At 39.2% G+C, this 8,008-nt stretch overlaps 1 protein-coding gene and 1 non-coding gene across 4 annotated transcripts in view; one reads left to right on the top strand and one right to left on the bottom strand.

The window, feature by feature from the left end:
• The window catches only part of PTPRG (protein tyrosine phosphatase, receptor type G), a 740,009-nt gene that overhangs the window by 464,164 nt on the left and 267,837 nt on the right, over positions 1-8,008 (bottom strand). The gene's annotated exons all lie outside the window — the stretch shown is intronic.
• Positions 2,431-2,537, top strand: LOC111723776. The gene has a single exon (XR_002772246.1). It is a non-coding gene; the product is annotated as a U6 spliceosomal RNA (small nuclear RNA).

The following is an 8,008-nucleotide window of genomic DNA, read 5'->3' on the forward strand; positions in this document are numbered from 1 at the left end:
AAGATTGAGAAGGTGTGAGTTTTGTACTGAGGAAAATGTTGTTAAGGCAGGGGTTCTCAAAGTTTTTAAACAGGGGGCCAGTTCACTGTCCCTCAGACTGTTGGAGGGCCAGACTGAGGCCCCAGGACAAGTGGGCTGCTAAGCAGGACAGGTAGTGGCAGCAAAAACAACTGGCAGGCCAGATAAATGTCCTAGGCGGGCCCCATGTGGCCCACGAGGCCGTAGTTTGAGGATGCCTGTAAGGAGTAAGGAGGTCTAGTTGAGGTGGTGGGGGATGAAAGACTGTCCAAGAAAACATACGAAATGTAGGTGCTTTTTCCCTAATGTAATTAACCATTATTTTTATTTCTCTAAGTGTTTATTTTCCAAATCCTTTATATTGAGTAAGCTTAAATAAACTTTATCAAAAATTTGAAAAGCATTTTTTCCTAACAAGAAAGTAACACTCCTCTATATAAGGTTGTATCGCACGATACCACAAATTCCTATTTTTTCAGTTCAAGGGCCACCTCTGTCAATCTTGGTTTAAAATATTTCAGGCCATGCCCTGGCTCTTGGAGCTGGTCCTTCCTAGAAATTCCAGTCTCCTGACAGCTGGGGAATATTTAGCATTTTGCTTTAATTTGTTTTTACATTTATCTTCCTTACTGATTTGGGGCTTCCAGGAGCAGCGGGACAAATTTTTAAAGAAACGGAATGCCAGAGAACATTCTCTCATGCTCTCTGTGCATCTACAATAACAATCATATAACATTCATTCTAAAGAGGCCAAACGCAGATCTACCTAACAGTAAATATTTTTCTGGTGTAATCAACTCAAGAGATATTTAAATATATTTAACACATTAAATAAGCTTTTCCTACCACTAGTAAAAATAATTTGCTGTAGAATTTCAGTTTTCATCGATGATTCTAACTTTAAAGCCCAAAAATTAAAGATTACCTATTATCTCAGGATACATACCTTGTTGGTTTTAGATTTGCTTACGTTAAAAATTCTCTGATACTAACCCATAAATCAGAAACCTGCATATTTCTCTCAATCCTTACTGAATTCATACAGCTATGGTTTGCCAGACATTTTAATTAATAGGTGCTAACTTCATACTATTGTTCGCTTAAAGACTAGCCCCCATTAAACATGAAAAGCTTAGATTTTCTTTAGCTCCTTTTAAAATGCAAACTCTCAGAATTCTGTTAACAAAGACACTAATAACATGCTATCAATTTTATTTACAGAAACACAAGACAAGAACTAATTCCAAATGACAGTTTTAGCAGGAGAAAGCAAAAGAAGAAGAAAAAGCTTCAGGAGAGTGGTAAGAATACCCAATTTCTCACTTTTTGACCAGTCTTTGGAGTACTACGGAATATTATGGCATTACTGAAATAAAACGTAGTCAATTACTTTTTAAAAGTTTTAGAACTTGGTATTTAGTTCGAAAGTTCCAGTCCACACAAACAAATGTAAGGTATTATTTAAGACGTCAACTTTACAGAAAAGTACACAGCAAGAAACTATACAGTTTTTTGTTGTTGTTGTTTTTTAAAGACTGGAATAGGTTTTAATTTCAATTCTGGTTATATACAGGGTATTTTGAAGGGATTTTCTTTTTTTTTTTTTTATTAAATCATAGCTGTGTATATTAATGCAATCATGGGGTACAGTGTGGTGTTTTCATATACAATTTGAAATATTACAGTTTTAAAGGGAAAGCCTGATTTTGATCACTATGAGGCCAGAACATCACATTGGAAGCACTCTGGTCAATCATGTGTTATGTATTTTTGTTGTTGTTGTTATTATTGTTATTATTACTGTTATTAGAGATAGGGTCTTGCTATGTTGCCAAGGCTAAACTCAAACTCCTGGGCTCAAGCCTTCCTGCCACCTCAACCTCTGGAGTAGCCAGGACTACAGGGAAGCACCACTGTGCCCACCACTCTGCTCATTCATTTTAGACTGATCATTATAGAAACAGTTAAACTTACTGACTCACACATATCAAAATCTCAAAGACTATGCTGAAACATACTAGAATGTTACATTTGCTATTCTTATTTTTTTTTTTACCACCATCAATGGTCACTTATTTATTTTAATTTTTATGATTTATTTTTTCCAGTTTTGGCCAGGGCTAGGCTTGAACCCGCCACCCCTAGTACATGGGGCTAGTGCCCTACTTCTTGAGCCACAGGCACCACCCCACTATTCTTATTTTGAAATTAAATCCAAGAAGGACCTTTCAAAGAAGAAAACAACAACAACAACAATGAAAGTCCAGGTACAGTGACTAACATCTATAAACCCAGCACTTTGGGTGTTAGTTGTAGGAGGATCACTTAAGGTCAGGAGTTCAAAAGCAGCCTGGGCAACCTTAGGTGTCCCTGTCTCTGCCAAAAAAAAAAAACTTTATTAAAATTAGCCAAGTGTTTAATTCGGCAGCACATATGCTAAAATTGGAATGATACAGAGAAGATTAGCATGGCCTCTGCACAAGGAGAACATACAAATTCAAGAAGTGTTCTATATTTTTCTATTTAGAGTATAAATGTTTTTTAAAAATTTAAAAAAATAAAATAAAATTAGCCAAGTGTATACCTATAGCCCCATCTACTCAGGAGGGATCAGAGGAAAGAATACTTGAGCCTAGAAGTTTGAGGGTACAGTGAGTTATGAACATTCCAGGCTGTATCCAGAAATTAAAAATAAATTTAAATAAAAAGGGGAGTAAGTACCCAAACATATATGCCTGTGTAGTTTTGGCAACATGACTCAACAGTGAAGTCCAACTTCTAGGCTTAATCATTTAATACAAAAAAACAATTTTTCAATTGATCTCAGGTAGGCAACCCAACAGTAAATCTTCCCTAACTGAACTGCTTCTTCACATACCAAGGTCATGACAATGGTTCTGATGCCTTCACCATTTGTCCTAGAAACCTGTCATCTTAGCCCAATTCCCTCCCACTGATCAAATCTGGAATTTGAGGCCAGCAGTTTAGTGTCTTTGGGTGTTACTGACTGAATTGTGTGCCCTCTCCCAGCCTCCGTTAACATTCATCTGCTGAAGCCTTAACTTCCGATGTGACTATATTTGGAGATAGGGCTTTCAGAGAGGTAAGGATGGTGAAATGTGGTAATAAGGGTTCAGCCCTAATCCAAGAGGATTGAGGAGCCAATAAAAGGAGAAGGAGGAAAGAAAAGAAAGGCCACATGAGGCCACAGGGAGAAGGGGCCGAGGACCCAGGGAAAAGGGGCCATGCGCAAGCCAAGGGGAGGGGCCCCGGAGAAACCAAACTTGCCCACACCTTGGTCTTGAACGGCCAGTCTTCTTAACTGTGAGAAAATAAATTTCTGTTGTTTAAGCCACACAGTTTGTGGCATGTTGTTCTAATTGCCCTGGTAGACTAATAAACCTTGCTTCAGTGTCCTCATCTGTTTATCATGATCTCCCAAAGTTGATGATTATAAATGCAGCTCCAAGTTGAAAACACGGTGAGTGTGCAGCTGTACAGATTATCCTTATCATGTCCCCTCAAACACAAAAATTCAATACTAAATTCATACTATTGTTCAATCAAGAAGCTGCTGTCCCAACCGTGCTCATGAGTTACTTTCGGGGCTTCCCCTCTGTATTCAGCATTTAATAACCTAAGACCCCCCCCCCACATCCCTTAGCTTACAACAAGACACAGGTGAACAGGAGTCCTGCTGTGAGACAAGTGCCATGTTGTCCCACACTGTCACACATTTCAGTGGGCATTACTGGGCCTAAAGATCAAGAGCCAAAGACCAGGCTCAGCACCTGTAGCACAATGGTTACAGCACCAGCCACATCCACGGAAGGTGGCGGGTTTGAACCCAGCCAGGGCCAGCTAAACAAAGATGATAACTGCAACAAAGAACAGCCGGGCATTGTGGCGGGCACCTGTAGTCCTAGCTATTTGGAAGGCTGAGGCAAGAGAACCGCTTGAGCCCAAGAGTTCGAGGTTGCTATGAGCTATGATGCCACTGTACTCTACCAAGAGAAACATAGTGAGACTGTGTCTCAAAAAAAAAAATCTAACGACCAAGAGGACTGGATTCACACTGAACTTAATTCATTTACAAACTGTGTGGTCCTAAGCATGTTAATAAAACTCAATGCACCTCTATTTCCTCAACTATAAAGTGATGGCAAGAGAGATCTGATATCCTTAATGTCACATCTTGATTTCAATAATGTCTGAGCAAGTATCTGGAGGGCAGGAACAGCACAGTAAACAGTTACTATCCCTAAATAAAGCTGGCCACCAGGACACATGAAAGCCTAGGGGCTTGTTCTTAATTTGAACCTACTGCCTTTGCACACCAATAAGAGGCCTCCAAATTTTAATGACTTCAAACTGCATTCACTTCAACCATTTCCAACTACTTAAACTCTGTGCTGCACACTCAGGGAAAAAAGTGGAAGAGGTGGGGTGAAGTGTTTGTACCAGGTCAAAGGGTGTTGAATGAAACAGACAAGAAGTCTGCACTATAATAAAGGCATAAACAGAGAACCCTGGTGTGGAAAAGAGAAAGACTAGGAAGGTGAAGACTCACCACTGGCTCCCACAGAAAGGTTTAAGAACAGATCAGGCTCAATGCCTAAAAACATCCCAAGAGTCATTAAGCCACAGTGGGCCCCAGGTATGTCCATGTTTAACACGTGGCCAAAGTAATCCTGATAGAAAGGCAGGTTTGAAAGGCACTGATACTGACTTCAGGCTGCCCACAAGGCCAGATCATCAAGGACTTGAGTGGTGGCAATGACAGGATCCCACTAAATTAGAAAATTGACTTCACCAATTATGGAGGTAAAGCCTACAGCAGGAGGCTAACAGTAGCAGCTGGAGGGGCTGACCAGAAGTGGATGCAATAACCTGAGCCCTCTTCTCCCATTACACCTGTGGTTCTCAACCTTCCTGACGACACTATGTATTTTCATTGTTACAAAGGGGTCACGACCCCCAGGTTGAGAACTGCTGCTAAACACTGAGGCACAGTCATAGCAACGCCCAAAGGTGAGGCAGCCTGAGTCTCACCAATGGGACAAGCACCTGGAACCCACCAAAATTGACAGTGTAATTCTGAATGTAAATATAAATAATGTTTCAGTGGACTTGATGTTTATGCTACTGGATCTTAGGTGTACTTGGACACAAAAGGACTATTAATATAAGACAAATCTAAAAACGTAATAATAAGCCTGTAAAAATAAGCCATCATTCACTTGGACTGACAATTTGGCTGAAATAAAATCCCACTCTCTAAGTTCTGAGAGCTGGAGTCCCAGTATGTCCAGTTTAAGATTTCTAGGTCCAGTTAACCACATCAAAACAAATTTTTAAAGCAACTAAGCTCAATAATAAAGTTCTATACTATAAATTGCCCTGCTACCAGAGGAATTATCTTTTAGAAAGAAATAAATGTTTGTTTGACACAGAGTCTCCCTCTATGCCCTAAGTAGAGTGCCAAGGCATCATAGCTCACAGCAACCTCAAACTCTTGGGCTCAAGAGATCCCCTTGCCTCAGCCTCCAGAGTAGCTGAGACTGCAGGTGTCCCCACAACACCTAGCTAGTTTTTCTATCTTTAGTAGAAACAGGCCCATGCTTTTGCTTAGGCTAGTCTTTTTTTTTTAAACTTTATTCAAATTAGATGCAGGTAATATTTAGGTTACACGGTGCTCACTTCCAGGGTAAAGTTTCATTTGTAGAAGAGCTCAGGTGATCCACCCGTCTTAGCCTCCCAGAGTGCCAGGATTATAGGCATGTGCCACCACACCTGGCCCAGAAAGAAATAATTTTAATGGTGAAAGATAAATTTTTATGAACAAACTTGGCAATATAAATATTCCAGATGATTCTAAGAACAACTTTTATCAAAGCTCATTCTAACAACTGTAAACGCGAGAGTTTTGGGAAGGAATGACTCGGGGGAGGCAAAATGTCAAAAGAAGACACTGTAACAAATCATTTTCATTCAAGGCAAACATCTTTTTTGACAAATAACCTAAAAGAAAGAATATAAGAATAGGCTATCTCTTAGAAAAGTAACTTCTAAAATCCTAAAGCTGACCTCCATCTTATTTATCATACTCAGCAACTGGTGTGACTAATTGAAGCGGTAAAGTAGATAAAAAATAAAGAAAACCCATAACCTTGTGACTAAGAGTAGCTGACATTTAGACAGAGCTCTCCCTGCAAAGATGAGCTTCCAAGGAAAAGCTTCACCAAGAAAGGCATGAAGTACAGAAGAATGCAGGCGAAACAACAGGAAATAAAAGGCTCCAGCGGGGATGGGCACAAGTGCTCTGTACATCCTTTCAGGGGCTCTCTGTCAGGTCTAGAATTGCCACCAACCTCACCCCAACCACAAAACCTAAATTTCTGAAATAAACTAGACTAAATCAGTAAAACCCTTAAGATTTCATTTGCAAGTTTTTAAATAGTAAAAGTAGTTAAGTATCACACTCAACGTTGAAGGACATAACAAACTGTCCTATAACACCATGGGCATTAAATTACGTGTCCTATAGAATATTTAGGGTCATATGTGGAATCCACTTAAAATACCTTCCATCAAAAGACTCAGTTCACCTGTGCACTTCAGGTCAACTAAATTCTACCCTTCAAATAAAAAGCAGCAGAAAAATAAAAAAGATAAAAAACACCAATTCTCTTGTCCTGGTGTAATTATTCCGAATCTCAGTTATCTCAGCTATAAAATGGAGGTTACAGTACCTAGGAGAAATAGGAGGTAACGTTGAGATTAGGGCCTGATACCCTGAATGCAGGACACCACACCCATTAACAGAGCTAGTTCCTAAGCCTCAAAGCACAAGCTCAAGTTCAGGCCAATGTCTTACCAGCTGTGTGATCCTAGCCCAAATGCTTAACCTTTCTATTCCTCAAGATGGCCTTTGGAAGACTGTCACAGTACCACGCTCACAGATTGTTAGGAGAATTAAATGAGTTAGTATAGGCAAGGGGTTTTGAGTGTGTAATAACATTTTTTTTAAAGGATAGCTATTATTTTAGGCAGCAAATTCAATATTACAACTCTATTTCTAAATCCAATAATTTTGAAAGTGGAGCTTCTATCACTATGTCAAAACCAAAAGCACAGCTGTGGGGAGAATGTGCCCATTACAGCTAAATGGAAATGTGAATTCATTTGCATGGAATTGTGCATGCAAAGCACCTCCTCTTCCTTGTTAGGCTGAACAACATGATTACACTTATTTTGGCAGATATAATTTTTTGATTGACTCTTTTTGGGATATTTATAAGATACAAATGTATAAATCAATGTACAAATGGAATCCTTCATCTAGAAACGTTTTTAAAATATTAAATTATTTTTTTAAAAACAAACCAACTAGTATAGTTATAAATAAAATGTGAGTTTATCCTCTTTTTTTCTCTTTCAATAAGTAATTTTTTAGTCTTATCTGAAGCAATTAGGAAAATTTTATCATCATCAATATCTATATACATACATGCACCCACCTGTGTTGAGATGCATCTATATATACTCGTTTGAACTAAAGATTCTTATTTAAAACTATCTCTTTTGCTCAACAAGGAAAGTAAGTCTCAAAAATATCATTTCCCCATGAGAGGGAAAAGTCAAGAAACTTCCACAATGTGGCAGAGTTTCATCTCTATTTCTAACTTATCCATTCCTAAAATTCCCAGTTCATTACTGTGAGAAACAATTATAGATGAAATCATCCGATTAACATAGCAAAAGGTAACAGAGGGATGCTGTCCACAGCAGATGCTGCTTGAATCAGATTCCATTTTGACCTCAGATGAGTAACAAGCAAGGGATGTGATACGAGGGAAAGAAACAGGTGTCACCTGAAATTAAAAATGGAACAAAAGGCTCGGCGCCTGTGGCTCAAGCGGCTAAGGTGCCAGCCACATACACCTAAGGTGGTGGGTTCGAATCCAGCCCGGGCCTACCAAACAACAAT

The sequence above is a fragment of the Otolemur garnettii genome, unplaced genomic scaffold (assembly GCF_000181295.1).
Source record: "Otolemur garnettii isolate 467f Iridium unplaced genomic scaffold, OtoGar3 scaffold00015, whole genome shotgun sequence".
NCBI classification, from domain to species: Eukaryota; Metazoa; Chordata; class Mammalia; order Primates; family Galagidae; genus Otolemur; species Otolemur garnettii.